The following is a 17,057-nucleotide window of genomic DNA, read 5'->3' on the forward strand; positions in this document are numbered from 1 at the left end:
ACCACCTTGGGAAGAAATCGTAATATGGGTCTAAACAAACTTTTTTATTTAAGATCAACATTACTCTAAGAAATGTGAAGTTCTCAAAGCTCATAAAATAAATGATAGAGCATTGCAGTAAAGCCAGTTTTTATTGTGTTTTAGTGGTGTGTTGTAATCCGCTCAGTCTGCGTTCGTCTGTCATATGATTCAATCAAAACGAGCCAGTTAGCGATTTTCTTAAAGGTAAATAGAGCTTTGGGTGATAATATGCCAAACTTTAGTTGTCTGAGATTGAACCAAAAATGGTAAACCATGGTTTTGTCTTGGATTATTTTTGGTTTCAGCTGAAATAACATCCGTGGACTTCAACCATCTGCAAAGCACGATGGGTGCTGTCACAGAGAAGGAATAAGGTAGAGATGTTTTGATTTAAACAGAGGTGGATGAGAGTGTTTGAAAGGTACATTTGTGTAACACATGCACTTTCTGTTTATTTTTACAGCTCATTTTCCCAGGTCCTGAGGAAAACCCGAAAATAATTATTGGGTTTGAAACACGTAGACCTTGTTGTTGTTGTGTCTAAATAAGTGTGATAACAAATGAGAGGTGTCTGGTTTACAAACAATGTATTATTGATTGATTTTTAGGTTGCTAAACCAGAACACCGTACTGGCCAACAATTCCTGGGAGAGTATTACATTCCTTCTTTACTGTGTGATTTCTTTACACTTTCTCTTGGTTTCTGCTATTCTTTCCTTGTCCTTTTCTTTAGTTTTGAGGGAATTTGAGCAAGTTGTATTTGGTGTATTTAGTGTAATTTGTGTATAATTATTGTCCTTGTAAATATTGTATTGTTGTCGTTTGGTCCATTTAAATGTATGATTTCTTTAATGATTTATTAAATAACAGAGCTTTGAAAAGATAAATTGAATCAAATAAAAAATAAGAAACTTTTTTCTAACTAATATAGTTTTGATCACTACGATTGGCACGTGTGATTGTGGGAATTTATTGAATAAATGGTATCAGTATTGGCATCTTTGTGTTGTTTTGGATTATGTATTGTCCTAGCCTTGCTAATTGAGGGCCAGAACCCTCTATTGATTGCAACATACGTTTTGAATCACAATACCCATAGGGAACTAGAATAAACAACATTCACTGTCGTCATTTATTTAAGTAGTTTTGCATAATTCTAAAATGATGTCATCTCACAGTGTCAAATGATAGGTTGCACATAATGGAAAATCTTGCTGGTGATGGGAAGAGTTACCAAGGTCTCTCAATTAAATCTTCAGGCAGCAGCAATATCCCAGCGATTAGATAAACATTACAGACTCAAGCAACAAGAGAATGCTTAGGCTAGAGAGGCCTTATAGCTTTAAACATCAGACATATTTCTGGTATCCTGTGTACCCCTAATTACTGCTTGTAATGGTACTTGAGTTTATAATGTCAGTGAATGGAATCTTCCCTTGTATCATCAAAGACTGTTGCTCCAGGCAGTGAACATTTCCAAGCTGAGCAGTACATATTTGATTTTCATGTGAGATATATTGGCATCAACTTGTAGCCCATCTGGAAAAAAGAAACACAGAAACCTGTTTTTTACATGTCATTCCTGAGCCATATTGCAACCTGCATTACAGCACTGGTGAGTAGTTGCTAAAGGATCGATATGTGCTGATGGATCTACTGGAAGAAAACAATGAAAAGTCGAGGAAAGGTTCTTCATGGACATATTAAGTTAAGCTGCTCGAATGCCCCTTAAGTGTCTTGTGCCATCAGATGAGCTCAGATGGCATCCCCAATATATTAAAGCCTGCCCTCAATTCCACCGCTGTGTAAGCTCATGCTGCTAGGTGCCTGCGGAGATGATGCTGCAGGAGTACAAAGCTGATGGGAGAGCTCTTTAAGCTAAGTGATGGATGCTGAGAGCATCTGATGATATAATTACAGACAAGGTCATGCTGGAACCAGATGTTTTAGTGAGGTGAGGCTCAAGTTAGACAGCAGTTAGTAACAGCAACCCACCACTTAGAAAACACATGCACCTAATCTGTACCAAGAGAAATCTGAACAAAGGCTATCTTAGCTTCCCAGGAAAAAGTGCAAGAACCTTTAAATTAATTCCCAATCTCTGAATTGGTGATTTCAAATGGAGTTGAATGAGTCTCGATCTATGATGGTGCAGCAAGGTAGAGGAAGGCTCACTCATCAAAGCAAGAGAAGAATATAGAAACTGTGAACTGAGCCATGAGCCCTGTACAGCTCTTAAAAAGTGCATTCATTGTGGAGGCTCTGTATTATCATTTTACTACTAATTAGTAGCTATGTTATGTTATGTCATGTCTTGTCATGTTGTGTTTATGTGTAGAGTGCGTGTCTCACTCAGGAGGGTATTCAGGCACGAGAACAAAATGAGAGGATTGTGTTGGCTGAACCTATGGTCTAGGTAAAGAGTCTTGTCTTCAGTTCCTTGCAGTACTTAATAACTCAGGTGGCATCTCTGAATGCAGGGGGAGGTCATTCCAGGCATTGGGAGTGAGGTATGAGACAGAGCAACTGAAGACTCCGGCTCTCTGGATGCAGGGGATATGTGCAAATAAGAAGCCAACTGAGTGGAGGTTCTGGTCAAGGTGTGGAAATTGATGTGGCTGTTAGTAGGGCTGGGCTTTTTATGTGTGTGTGTGAGGAGTATAAAAAGTGTGTGTTTGTGGATGGCAAGCCATTGGAGTTCTCCATGGCGCAAGGTGATGTGTTTGCAGGTGTGGGTCTGAGTGTGAGTCTGACCACTGTGTTTCGAATGGTCTGAAGTCTTCTGGATAGTTGGAAGGTGATGCCGACATAACAAGTTTTGCCATAGTCTGCTTTGCTGGTGACGAGGCTTGGTTGATGTTTCTGCACGTGTTGATGGTGAGCCAATTGAAGATATTTCTTTAGAAACTTGAGGGTGTAGAAACAGGAGGAACCAACCTGGCTGGTCATCAAGCGTTGGTTGTCCACCACTATTTCAAGGTTCTTGGGTTGATTGGCTGGAAAGGGTTTTGGCCCAAGATCTGCTGGCCACCGGGTGGATTTCCATACTGGGGTGTCCTTGCCGCAGTTTTCCACTTCCGTTTAGTCAGTATTGAGTTTCAGACAGTTGATTTTCATTCATCTGGTACCTTCAGACATGCAGAAGGGAAAGTTGGTTTGGGTGCTGAATGCTTAATCAAAGAGGGAAAGGAAGAGCAATTGCAAATGACTAGAAAGAATCTGGTGCACCAACAAAACACCCAGCGACCGAGCCAACTTCAAAGTGGCCCGCAAAAAATATCATATACGCCTGAAAAATGCAAAAAAAGGAAGCCCTAGTCGCCTGCCTCAAAGCTAGCTCCAACCATAGCAAGGACCTCTTCAGCATCATCAAAGAGTTCACCAACCCCTCAGCAATCAAAAATACCGTAACCCTCTCGCAGGGGCTCTGCAACACCATCGCAGACTTCTTCTACAATAAAATTGCCACCCTCTATGAACAAATCGATCCACAACTAACCAGCGACAACTTTGATGAACTCCTCAACAGCAGCGACTCCACTTCAAACATTATAATCACCGCGTGGGATCAACTAACCACACAAACTACTGCTACCATCATGAGCTCCATCCACTCAGTAGCACTCAGAAACCCCTACCCCTAACACATTTTCAACGTGGGGAGCATCTCCTTCAGTACGGTACTCACTACCATCCTCAACTCATCCATCACCTCTGCCTCCTTCCCAGAAGGATGGAAACACACAGAAGTAAAACCTCTGCTAAAAAAAACTAACCCTGGCATACAAGAACTCAAGAACTACCAGCCTATCTCCCTGCTCCTGTTCCTGGCTAAATTCCTGTAAAAAAGAAATAAACAGCCAGCTCTACAAACAGCTAGAGATCAACAACCTCCTGGATCCATCCCAATTGGGATTTCATGCTAATCACAGCAGAAAACTACACTAATTACAGCCTCAGATGACATCCGATCTTTCATAGACAAGGGAGAAACCACAGCCCTGATCCTCCTCAACCTCTGCAGCCTTTGACACCGTATCATACTACACCCTCCTACACAGACTCCATTAGATGGGGATCCATGGAAATGCCCTTAAATGGATCGCTTCCTTCCTCAGCAAAATACCTCAGAGTGTCCGCCTCCCGTATTACACCTCAGGCCCTAAGAACATCATCTTTGGTGTTCCCCAATTGTCCTTACTGAGCCAAACCCTATTCAACACATACATGGCCCCCCTGGCCAAGCTGGTCAAATCCTATGGCATGAACATCATATTATACGCTGAAGACACTCAGCTCATCGTCTCCCTAACCTCAAACCACACTAACACTGAAACCAATTTCCACAGATGCATGAACAGGGTAGCCAGCTTGATGCAAAACAAATGCTTCAAACTCAACACAGACAAAACAGAGGTACTCAACTTCAGGAGCAGTACCTACATGGGACACCTACTGGTGGCCACAAAACTGGGACCCTAGCCCACTCCCACAGACCACACCAGAAAACCCCTCATCATACTCAACAACTAGGTCACCATGAAGAAGCAGATACAGTCTGTCTCCTCAACCTACTTCCTCACCCTCCACATGCTCCGTAAAATGTTCAAATGGTTCCCCATCAACACCAGATGCATCTTCACCCAAGCCACCATCACCAGCCTCCTGAACTATGGAAACTCCCTCTACGTGGGCATCACCTCACAACTACTGAGCAGACTGCAAACCATCCAAAAGGCTCATCCTCGAACTCCTGAGAAGAGCCCACATCACCTCCTTCCTCAGAGCCCTCCACCGGCTCCCCGTCTAAAAAAGTCACCAGTTCAAACTACTGGCCCATACCTACAAGGCCCTGTACAACAAAGAACCAGCCTACCTCTATCACAGGCTGCACTTTCAACAACCTGGCAGACAACTACACTCCGCCTCCCTCTCCTTTGCCCACATGCCCTGCTTCCCCAAAAGCAGAAGCGGCAGCTGCACCTTCTCCTACCTGGCCGCCAAGACCTGGAATAGCTTCCCACTCCACCTCCGGACTGCACCCACCCTACATAAGTTTGGAAATGGCCTAAAAGCCTGGATGTTCAACTGACAAGTCCCAATAGCATCCCCCCCCACACCTGGATACCCTCACGGGTGATAAGCAGTGCTGTACAATTCGTTGAATGATTGATTGATTGACTGGTTGGTCAATTGACTAATTGATTGCTTGATTGATTGATTGATTGATTGATTGATTAATGAGCTGGGTGTAGGAAACAATGTTGATTCAGTGTGTTTAGATTATGTTTACAAGAGGAACCATGTAGATGTTCAACAGTGTGGGACTGATAGATGATATTTGGGGCACTCCACTGGTTGATGGCAGTTGAGTTGTAGAGAGCCAAGCTGCCTGACTAGGTGCCTCTGGTGAAGATGGAGTAGATCTAGTGGAGAGCGGGTTCTAGTATGTAGGCTTTGTGGAGATGATGAATGAGTATAGGATGGGAAACATGTCGAAAGCAGTGGATATGACTAGTGGGATTAAGGCTCCTTTGTCTCCTTTGGCCATGAATATCTTGTCTGTGGCAGCAATGAGAGTGGTTTTGGTGCTGTGTTTGGGACTGAATCCGGATTGGGTGGGGTTGAGGAGGTGACTGTTGTTTAGGTCGGGAGGAGCAAGACCTGTGATATGTAACTCAGGGGGTCTCAGAGTTTGGTAACATGTCTGAAAAGCAAGCAGGTGTTGAAGAGGAGTCAGGACAGGTTTACAGATAGCTATGAGAGTGGGCGATCTCAGGTGTATGGTCATGTAGGAAGAGAGGAGAGGGGAAGTGGAGGCTTGGGGGTGTGGTACAAGGGTTCCCGCAGGAGAAGTGACCTGTGATGCATGGGAACTCAACTTAGGCCTCTACTGGGGAGGCCTGGCTGCAGTGCTAGGAGGAGCAACCAGGGCTCAGGGAGAGGAGGGCTGTGGAGAAGTAGCATCTAGGGGTGAGATGGATGGGTGGGGGACCACAGGTGCTGGCCCTGGCTTAGGGGTGGCATGGCCGGGAGCAGATGCACCGTTGGCACTCCACTCGCATGCCCACTGGGCATGTCCACACTGCAGCCGGCATTGGGTAAGAGAGGGGGGAGGACTTCTGGTGGCAGTGGGGAAAGCAGGTGAGAACATGGTGCAGGGAAAAAGGAGGGAAGACTGTAGATGGTGGACAGGGCACAAAAGGAGGAGCAGAAACCAACAGAAGAATAAAGGCAAAAAACGGAAGGGAAAAAAACTGTTGAAATAGCAAGCAAGAATTAGAGTGCAAACAGTGAGAGTAAACAAATGGACAAAAAGGAAAAGAGCAGAAGTAGAGTGAAAGAGTGAGCAATGGATAAAGAGGAGACTAACAAGCTACAGGCAAGACGCAATAGAGAAAGTGAAGGCAAAAAGCGAGAGGGAAACATGGAGAAGAGGAAAAGACTGGCGAGCTGAGCAAGAGAGAGACTGGAAAGAGTGAGAGGAAACAAGCAGGCAGAAATTCAAAGAGCTGAATAAGCGTGAGAGAGCAAAAATGAGACAAGAAAGGGGCAAAAGGAGAGCTGAGAGAAAGGCAAAACTGAAGTACCAGGTGGAGGAAACAGACAGTAGAACAAGGCCAGGAGCCTTAAGACAGCATCAGAGCTGAGTCATTCAGGGCCAGGCCTTGTCAAAGTACTGGGTACAGGTTAGTGGGGAATGCATTGCCAGGCAGTACTACCTGTTTGGAAGGGTACAGTTGCAAATGGTGCGTAGTATAGGGTGTTGTCACAGATCTTGAGGGAACTGCATGAGTAAGCAGTATATAAACCTGTAGGGTCCTAGCTTTAGGATTGCCATGGGTCCTACCAGTTGGCCCATTCATAGCAAAGAGTAGCCTGATGCCATCATATAAGACGTTTTCCTATCCCTAACACCTCTGATTTTAAAAATCTATAACTGAGAAGAGCTCTGCTGGAGTGGCAGCAACCTCCTTATGAAACTTTGTTGCCAATAGTAGAGCATTCAATTGGACTAAAGACAGGTGTGGGTGATATATGGTTGTTCAGCAGAGAATGTAGAAGTACAGGGTACAACTATCTTGTTTAAAGAGAAGGAGGGTATCTGCATCTTCTAATGCTTTCCAAAAATGCTCTGAATTGATTCCGGCTCTGCAGCACTTCTGTAAAGGTGAAATTAAAGGAGAAAATATAAAAAGTATTTTTTGTTTGGTTCCAACTGGTGTCATTTGCCAAACCACCTATAAAAATGGTTACACTATGTGTTTGACCTATTTAGTCTGTGGTTTCAATATGATGTACTTTGAGATGGTATTTGTTATTGATAGCAATTTACCAAAAGTTAATTTGAATGTGTTCACGACTAACAATGAATGGGACTGCACGTTGCTGATGGCAGAACCAGTATGGATATAGCTTGTTTTGTGCCTATTGAAAAAGAAAAATTGCTCTGTGATTGTGCCCAGGATTCAGTGTAGGTTCATGAATTCTAGATGTGGTCTTTGCATGGGAGCATTATACTAAGTGTGTGTTAGCCCAGCTGTTGTAATACTTTTTATGAGAGAATAATGGCATTGTATGTGTCTGTGTTCAAAATTCGATGTCAGTAGAATATGGTTAGCTCAGTCCAGTTGGTAGTAGAGAGCACACAGGTTTTTTGTTCAGCCAGTTCGACGATTTAGGATATGGAGTTGTTTTTTCACAGTCCAGTGGAGCAAAAAGGACATACAGAATTGTTCACTCAGCCCAGATGGAGCAACTGAGTGTATAAGAAGTATTTGCTCAGTTATTGGAGTAATATTGTGGGTACAGAGTTTTCGCTGAACCCTAGAGTCTATGTAGCACATACAGTGCTCTGGGCTCATGCTAGTCGTGGAGTAGATGGGTTAAACAATGGGTTTGATAATGTCTCGATGGGCAATTAAAGGCATACATATTTAGGAAGGTAGGCTGCTATGGGAAGAAAAGGTTCTTCTCAGACCTGTTAGCCTTGGGATGGTCTTCTTCCAAACCTTTTGCCTCCTCCACTGTTTTTGCTGAAATTGGTTTCTGTTGGCTTTAGGGATACTGCACTTTAACACTGCTAGCCAGTGCTACAGTGCTTACTCTTTCGTAAAATTGTCCTACACCTCATTGACACATTTAATTTACTTATAAGTCCCTAGTAAAGTGGCGCACCATATTACCATGGCCTGTAAATTAAATGCTAGGGCCTGCAGCATGTATTGTGCCACTTACATAATTGCCTTTTTTTAAATGTCCCATGCAAAGTTGGCATTGTCTTGTCCTAACCATTTGGTGCCTGCAGCTTGTGTCCTGGGCCACACGACTGTCAATAGCATGACTGTTGGCCGTTGTGTATTCCTCCCAGACAGTGACTCAAAGTGGGACTTGGTGTTGTCAGCATGGGCAAATCTACCAGGATGAGAGTTGTAGAGCTATGGACATTCCTATTTATATTTCAAAGCAGGTGCACAGCACCCTCACAAAGCACTTCACACTAGCCTTTTATCACCCCAGACCTCTTTGGACCCGGACAGGGAGAAAGGAAATGCCAAAACCCTCTGTGAGGGGAAAACGCCAGAAGTTTTTTCCACTTCAAAGCTGGTAACAGCTATGAAATTAGAACACTCAGACCCACTCTTCAGCTCACACGTGGACCTGCAGAGGTCACTCAGAAGGCCTGCCTTGCACTTCAGAGGACTGTCCTGCTGCTTTAGGCCTGCTTTGTATCTCAGACGACTGCCCTGCTGCTGGAATCCTGTCTTGATCCCTCAGAGGATTGCCCTTCTGCTGAAGGACTGCCTTGCTGCTTGAGCCCAGGAGTACCAGAGTGGCTTCAAGGGCTAGTCGGCTTGCTTCCTGGTCTGGGCTACTGGGACACAACAAGCTCCATCAACTTGAACCCTGCACCTGGACCTTGTCTGAAGTGGGTCCTGCACAATGTTGCCCACCCAGTCCTGGACCCTTGGAAGTGGTGCTAAATGTGCCCAAAGAGACTAAAGTCAACATCTGGGAACTTTTCAGCCAAAAAGTGCCCTGCGAACCATGAGGAGACCAAGACCTACCTGCTCACCCATCCATCCAAGGTGCGTCACCAGTCCACCTCATGTATTCGAACCATCGCACTTGGCCATAACTTTCAACTTTTCCACACTCTTGTGTGACTAGATGTCTGTGATTTGCACTTTGATCTTTCAAGTGCTATTTTTTATTAAAAACTTAAAAAATATATAGCTCCGATTCTACTGATTGGATGTTTGTTGTATTGGTGTCACAAAATGTATTACATTTTACTATATTTTCTAAATAGGTGTGGGATTTTTCTTGTGTTGTGTTTCCACTTTATTACTGTTTGAGTGCTATATAGATACTTTACACATTGCCCTTAAGTTAAGCCTAGCTGCGCTTATGCCAAACTACCAGAGAGTTAGGAAAATGTTAATTTAGTGACTTTTGTGGTTCACCTTGGCAGGGATTGTAGTTATTGTTTGAGAAGAGTTCACACCCCCTCAAGCAACAACCCAATTTCTAACAATTGTTCTTTACACATGGAAAGCAGTTACTCTAGCTCTGATGGGCAGCTTGAGTTATTCATGACCATTTGGATGAGACAATTGAGACAGGGTGGTAGTCCTGTATGTGTCTTTTCCACTTAAGTATATACTTGAGGCTCTGTGTAGCATTGGAAGTGACGCAATGTGCTTTTGAAATACTATTATTGGTTCTCCTTTTCTGATGTGATATCTTCATTTTGGAGTGTTATTTTGGTCCGGGGGGAGCAGCTTTGTACACAGTGCTCACTCCCTAAAGTTGTGATTGCAGGTTGGCTCCACCTGCACTTGTTTTTTGAGATCTGCACTTATTTTTCCTCAGACCTTGAACCAGAAAAAGAGAGAGAAAAATACAAAAGTGTAAAGAAGTTGGAAGAGAAAGACAGAAAAACAGTGACAGAAAAGGAATGTAGGGTTTAACAAGAAGCTACAAAAGTGAGATACCTGTGCAGGGAGTGTCTGGTGGTGACGAAAGAATCATAAGATGAAATCAAGATTATGCAGCCGTGGAAGCACTGTCTGCACATATTGATGTTAAGATGCAAGAGGGAGACATGTTTAGAGTGTTGTGTCTCCATATCCCTCTCCTTGTAAGGTGAATGTGTGTGTTTTTTATTGTCCTGCTATGTATGCATTGCTGTTAAAGTACGGAGGGGTGTGGCATCTGGTGTATCCCCATTTCACTTGTAAATTTGTTCAGATTGTGGATTTGTCCGTGTTTCATCAATATGTGGAATATTTTGTTTCCTCTTATTTAGGTGGATGATGCAAAGTTACACAGTGATTGGTCAAGGGGGTGCAAAGATAAATACTCTCCACTACTGCATTTTCCATGGACTTTTATATCTCATGTAGTGCAAAAACAGCTGATCAGATTTACATGAAATTTGGCAGGATTAGACATTATGGTGTGTAGAGGTGAGTATTTTTTAAGTTATAAGGCATTTTAATTTAGTGATATCTGTGGCCACTGTATTTTAACGAAATTTCACAGTATTTCGGGAGAGTACCATGCTACATAGCGATGACAAGTCATTATGTGATTGGCAAATGACTGCCTTTAAAAGAGTTGAAGGCAGTGATGTTGTCTTTAGGTATACTTTGTCTGTGTTCTGCATTTCATCTTTAGATGTAGGTAAGTATGAGGTCTGATATTTTTCTCATACCTTTTACCACATTTTTAAAGTGGAAATAGGTTAGAGGAAAATATCAGACCTCATCTAAAGGCAAAACACAGAACACAGGCAAAGTGTACCGAAAAACAACATGGCTTCCTTTAACTCTTGTAAACTTTATTAAAGTGGTAATAGGTAGGGAAAAATATGTATAAGTTTCTATAGATTTTTTTGAATGTATGGAGTACCCCAGTACTGTCTCCATAGTACAGCAGTACCAAAAACACATAAAAAGAATATGTCTACAACAATGCACTGTACTTTATTGGAATGTACATCAATCCATTCTATGCAAATCCACTCTACCCTAGTATACCCTATTTCGCTGTACGGTACTCTATCCTATGCCACTCTACTGTATGCTATTCTACTATATGCCACTTCATTATAGGTCAGTATACTGTACACCAGTGATAGTCAGTGTTATTCCATTGTACACCACTCAACTGTGCACCACCACACTTGCCACTCCACTCCACCTGCCACTACGGTCTACCCCACTACACTGTATCCCGCTCCACTCTACAACATTCAACTGTATAGTATTCCACTGTTAGAAACGGGGAACTCTAGTTGGCAGGTTTGCACCCTGTCCAAGTAGGGACCCTTCCTTCAAGTCAGAAGAAGGGAGTTACACTTCTAAAATAAGCCCTGCTCACCCCCCTTGGTAGCTTGGCACAAGCAGTCTGCGTTATCTCAGTGGCAATGTGTAAAGCGTTTGCACATAACACACAGTAATACAGTGAAAACACTACAAAAGCACACCACACCATTTTTAGAAATAGAGCCAATATTTATCTGTGTAAAACAAGACCAAAACAATAAAAATCCAACATACAGTACCCAAGAAGTCAATAGCTCCATCCAGGGCCATCACAACCTCATGAACAAACAAATACAACAGTTTAGGCCGACCACAAGGTTGCAGCCCAGCTATGATGTCGAGAAGACCCACAAACAGTTCCTTGGAAATGCAGGCCATCATGAACCTTGAGATGAGCTCCAAAGAAGCAGTGTCATCGGCGTCGGAATTCGGTTTCGGAGGTCAGTGAAGGAGTCGTCGGACCCTTGATGTCACACACGTTGTGGATGGAACTCCGTGAGATGTAAGTCAGGAGCGCTGGCATCGGTGGTGTTGGGAAAGTGATGCGAAGCAGGATGATGCGACACGTGGCGCCCACAGGTCACGGTGTGGCTCGGTGATGGCATCTGGCATCCTTGGTGAGACCAGGGTTGCGGTGCGAAGTGGGGCAATGCAACATGCGGTGTCCACAGGTCACGGTGCAGGCGGTGGCATCTTTGTTGCTGAAGCGGTGTCGTTAGTAGACCCAAGGTTGCGATACGAAGTGAGGCAATGCTTCATGCAGTGCCCACAGGTCGATGTGCAAGCAGCAGCATCCATTGATGAAGCTGGAGTCGATGCCGCTGATGTCGGTGGTCCAGGGCTGCACTGTGGGATGGGGCGATGCTTTATGTACCTCATGAGTGGTGTCCATTTGCCATGGTGCAGGCAGTGGCTGGATGATGGTGTCCGCTGGCAGCGCCGGTGAGGTCAGGGTTGCCTTCTGAAGTGGGGAGATGCTCCAGGTGGTGCCTTCAGTCATAGAACCGGCCGTGGCTTCATTGATGGCGCTGGTGTTTTTTTTCACATAGGGACATAAGTCAGTTCATGTGAAACATTTATTTCCACAACAATAGAATTCAGGTGCTCACACAATAAGTGAAAGAGGCGTGACGTGCAGAGTGATGGTGAAGTTTATAATAACGGCATCGCATTGACAACAATAGTGTAAAACTCCTCAAGCAACTTTATAGAATAGGAAGAGTTTTGTTGTAAAGGGTCAACGGCGTTTCGATCTCAACTGTTCGAGATCATCATCAGGACATATAACGGGTGAGCAAGTTGAATTGATGCAATTATTCGTAGCGCAAGGAAGAGCAATTGAGAGCTTCAGAAAACAGCTGAGGGTAGACGAGTTCACCCAGATTAATATTTGCTGAAGGTACGAGCTAAGGGTGGGCGGAATTTGCGAAATTGACTTTCGTAAATTATCGCGAAATTGCGCAAAATCTCCGCAAGCATGCGAAACTTTCGCGAAGATGCAGAGATTGCTTTTCCTGCCCGTTCGCAATGTGTTTTTGCATGCTCGCGGGGAAATATATCTCCAACTTGTCCATGCGGTCGCTAATGGGCGCGGCCATCTTGCTCGCGATGCTTATTTCCTGTTTGCGATCCCAATGACGTGTTACCAACAATCCAACATCTTGTGGCGCGCGAACAGATAGGAAAACTCATTGGCGAACGCAGGTACCTGGTAAGCCGCAATCGCGCGCGCAAGAATGCATTTTTAAAGCGCGAACAAGAAAAATACTTCCGTTTCACAGCAGGTTGCAAAAGTTTTGACATTTTCGCGCTCTCCGCGGAACACGAAAATGTCAAAATATCGCAAATTCCGTGAGCGGAACGAAATTTACCGCCCAGACCTAGTATGAGCGTGAGAATATCACATGTGTGTAAACTTGAAAGGCAGGGTCAGCTGTATAAGTTGCGCTTAACGATTTGCTGCCAATATGTTTAGTTAAAGTCACTCCCAGTTCATATTTCGAAAGTCTTGGGAGAGGAGCTCAGCGCGTCATGCTGCTTGGGCTGTCCGCGTTTAGTGCAGTAAATCTTGAACAGTTGAGATCGAAACGCCATTGACCCTTTACGACAAAACTCTTCCTATTCTATAAAGTTGCTTGAGGAGTTTTACACCATTGTTGTCAATGCGATGCCGTTATTTTAAACTTCACCATCACTCTTCACGTCACGCCTCTTTCACTTATTGTGTGAGCACCTGAATTCTATTGTTGTGGAAATAAATGTTTCACATGAACTGACTTATGTCCCTATGTACAATATAACATTTTTTTCTCCTTTAAAATAATTAATCTTCAACCCTCTAACCATAAGTGCTCTCCTTAGGATCACTTTATTATTGGACCTTTTGGCCACACCCGAACCATTGTTTTTTTACCGCGAGCATTGCAGCCAGGCAATATATCATAAAGGGAGATATCGTCTTACAAAGACAGAGGATAAAGGACTATAATGCCTAACCACCCTCCCCATGGTAAGCAGAAGTATTATTATATAATAGAAGATCTCTGGACTTTGTCAGCAGACCCCATACCGCAGGACATAGATCGGATTTCTACACCACATGTGCGCGTTGCTCTTCTCCCTGGAAAGGTCCCTCTCCAAGTGTGTGTGACCTAAACATGCATTCTATAATATCAAAGTACAATTCTCCAGCAAACACAGCTGCATTGGTATGGTTTGTCTAAATGCTAGGGCCTGACCAATACAGATTAACAAGAGTCAGTGTTTATCGACCTTGCGCACAATGTTCAGAATAAACTCCAGGAACAGGCAGAGAACGAGCCTAGCAGAGAGTTCTCATGTGAAAGGCATATATAAAGTTGTGCAAAATAAAGACATGCAGTGTCGTGTGCAAAAGCAGCTGCATAGCTACCGGGCTCATGCTAACTTAAAGATGTCGATAAGGTCTCTAGTAACCGCGTGACAAGCCCAAACATCTGTGTACACCTATGGTTTTTCTTCTTTTAATTGTGTAACTGGCAGGATCACAGAGCTAGTGGCACAGCAAAAGTGTCAATTGCTCAGGTTGACTCAAGATGAAAAGATTGCATCTAAGCCACAATAGTGTGAAAATTGAGGTTTTCCATCATACTTATCTTGCACAGGAAACCACATGGATCAAGAAAGATAATAACTGTACAATCTATTGAGTTACAATTGAAATGTTTGTGATGATTCAAGTCCAAGGATGTTGCAGATATTAGAAATGTTTTAGTATGTGTATACATGTATGAAGAACTGATTGAAGGCATGAAGTACGAATAAGTGTTAGTTTGAATGACGTTTTTAAGTTACAAATATTTGTTTCTTGTGCTGACCAGTATTCAAGTTCTTTAGGATATGTGACTGTATTAATGCAAACAGGATATGTATATTGCGAAATTATTGATCAAACTACAGAATCATTATTGTACATGAAAATAAATTGAGAAACATTTAGTATAACACATAACCCTTTGGGCAGTATGTTGTTGTGAGATTTAAGAGCAACCACAGTACTGAGACTGCCCTCATCGCCGCCACCGACGACATCAGGACCCTGCTGGACAACGGTGAGACTGCGGCCCTCATCCTCCTGGATCTCTCCACCGCATTCAACACCGTCTGCCACCGCACACTACGCTCACGCCTCCACGCCGTAGGGATCCGAGACAAGGCTCTGGAATGGACCACTTCTTCCCTCTCCGGCATAACCCAGAGCGTCCGCCTCCCCCATTCTGATCCGAAGCCTCCGAGATCATCTGCGGCGTATCCCAGGGATCTTCCCTCAGCCTGACACTGTTCAACATCTACATGACCCCATGCACACACGTTGCCCGACAGCACGACCTCAACATAATCTCCTACGCCGACGACACTCAACTGATCCTCTTCCTTACCAAGGACCCCATCACCACCAAATCCAACCTTCATGAAGGAATGAGGGCCGTCGCGGACTGGATGAGGATCAACCGACTGAAGCTGAACACAGACAAAATGGAGGTCATCATCCTCGGCTCCAACCCTTCAGCATGGGAAGACTCCTGGTGGCCGACGGCACTGGGGGCACCCCCGACACCCACCGACCATGCACGCAACCTGGGAATCATCCTCGACTCAACGCTCTCCATGACCAAGTAAATCAATGCCGTCTCCTCCTCCTGCTTCAACACCCTTCGCATGCTCCACAAGATCTACAGGTGGAGCCCGACAGACACAAGAAGAACAGTCACCCAGGCCCTCGTCAGCAGCAGACTCGACTACAGAAACGCCCTCTACGCGGGAGCACCGACCAAGCTCATCAAACGTCTGCAATGCATCCAAAACGCCTCTGCACGGCTGATCCTTGGCATACCATGCCAAAGCCACATCACCCCCCACCTGAGAAACCTGCACTCGCTCCCCATCAACAGGAGGATATCCTTCAAGCTCCTCATCCACGCACACAAGGCACTCCACAAGACCGGCCCAGCCTACCTCAACAGACGACTCTCCTTCTACATCCCCAGCCGCCAGTTCCACTCCGCCGCCCTCACACTCGCCACCGTCCCTCGCCTCCGTAGAACAACCACTGGCGGAAGATCCTTCTCCCACCTCGCCGCCAAGACCTGGAACACCCTCCCACTGAGCCTACGACAGACCCAAGACCTACTGACCTTCAGGAGGCTACTAAAGACCTGGCTGTTCGACCAGTAGCCCCCCCCCAGCGCCTTGAGACGCTCGCGGGTATGTAGTGCCCTCTACAAATGATTGATTGATTGATTGATTGATTGATTGATTGAGAGAGTGGTCGGAAAAAAATAAGGTTGCAATGGAAATTTGCTTCTAAATGATATTTTAGCCCTGCACTAGGAACCATTAATTAAAGCAGTAAAGCAAGGGGCCCTGTTCTCAATACTGGCTCACATGTACATGCATGTCTGACCACCTTGGGAAGAAATCGTAATATGGGGCTAAACAAACTTTTTTATTTAAGATCAACATTACTCTAAGAAATGTGAAGTTCTCAAAGCTCATAAAATAAATGATAGAGCATTGCAGTAAAGCCAGTTTTTATTGTGTTTTAGTGGTGTGTTGTAAACCGCTCAGTCTGCGTTCGTCTGTCATATGATTCAATCAAAACGAGCCAGTAAGCGATTTTCTTAAGGGTAAATAGAGCTTTGGGTGATAATATGCCAAACTTTAGTTGTCTGAGATTGAACCAAACATGGTAAACCATGGTTTTGTCTTGGATTATTTTTGGTTTCAGCTGAAATAACATCCGTGGACTTCAACCATCTGCAAAGCACGATGGGTGCTGTCACAGAGAAGGAATAAGGTAGAGATGTTTTGATTTAAATAGAGGTGGATGAGAGTGTTTGAAAGGTACATTTGTGTAACACATGCACTTTCTGTTTATTTTTACAGCTCATTTTCCCAGGTCCTGAGAAAAACCCGAAAATAATTATTGGGTTTGAAACATGTAGACCTTCTTGTTGTTGTGTCTAAATAAGTGTGATAACAAATGAGAGGTGTCTGGTTTACAAACAATGTATTATTGATTGATTTTTAGGTTGCTAAACCAGAACACCGTACTGGCCAACATTTCCTGGGAGAGTATTACATTCCTTCTTTACTGTGTGATTTCTTTACACTTTCTCTTGGTTTCTTCTATTCTTTCCTTGTCCTTTTCTTTAGTTTTGAGGG

The sequence above is a fragment of the Triturus cristatus genome, chromosome 5_2 (assembly GCF_964204655.1).
Source record: "Triturus cristatus chromosome 5_2, aTriCri1.1, whole genome shotgun sequence".
Lineage (NCBI taxonomy): Eukaryota > Metazoa > Chordata > Amphibia > Caudata > Salamandridae > Triturus > Triturus cristatus.